This window comes from Otolemur garnettii, unplaced genomic scaffold (assembly GCF_000181295.1).
Source record: "Otolemur garnettii isolate 467f Iridium unplaced genomic scaffold, OtoGar3 scaffold00217, whole genome shotgun sequence".
In the NCBI taxonomy this organism is placed as follows: domain Eukaryota; kingdom Metazoa; phylum Chordata; class Mammalia; order Primates; family Galagidae; genus Otolemur; species Otolemur garnettii.
In genome coordinates, this window is record NW_003852612.1 from 1,535,655 (window position 1) to 1,536,616 (window position 962).

Below are 962 nucleotides of genomic sequence, written 5' to 3' on the forward strand. Positions count from 1 at the left end.
AAAAAATTGCCGAAGCATGGGGAGAAAGAGGAAGAGGGATTGTTCAACACAGAAAGATCAAACTAAAAGAGAAGTCAAATACAACTATTTTCTCTGGATTGGAAAATGGGCAGATAAAAGACATTTTTGCAACAATTGTAGACATTTGAATGTGGACATTACAATAGATGACAGAAAAATTGTATTAATTTTCTAAGGAACAGTCACTGCATTATGATCAGGCAGGAGATAAAATGGTGGTGTGTTTAAGAGTGAAATATTATGATATCTACACTAATTTTCAGATGGATCAGCAAAAAATGGTAGATGTACGCAGAGCTAAGGGAAAGGGAACACGTCAGTGAAGCTAGGTGAAGAGTGTATAGATTTTGATTGCACCGTTCTTGCAACTTTTCTGTGGACTTGAAGGTACTTCAAAAAGCAAGAGGGTTAGAGAAAAGTCCAGAGACCTCCCAGGCTTGTGTGACCCTCGTGGGTTAGTCAGACAGGGGCTAAATTCTCAGTGGGGCAGCCACTCTGGGTATAGCACGTGCCCAGAGCAAGAGCGAGAGAAAGCAGTACTAGGGAAGGTGGATTGTGCAACAAAGATTTGCACAAACCTGGTGAAGATGCCTTCTTTCCTGGGAGGAGGGCTCATCCAGTCAGGGGGCCGAAGATCAGCCCTCTCCGGCAGACCTGCCCTGTGCATGCAAGCTCTGTCCACTTTGAGACCCCAAAGCAGCACTGAGAAGCACTGAGCCAAAATGATAGCTTGATGACACGAAGAGATGTTTGGGGATTGTTTTTTTCATCAAATGGACTAAATTGGCCAATGGTTAGATTATTCACTGCTGAAGAGGTCTTTGGGAAATGAAAAAAAAATTATCCTGTTCAAACCCCATTTTCTCAGCTGTCAGCGGGTGAATGGCCCATAGTTTCAATTGATATCTTGCCAAAGAACCATGGGGTTAGAACTGGGCCCC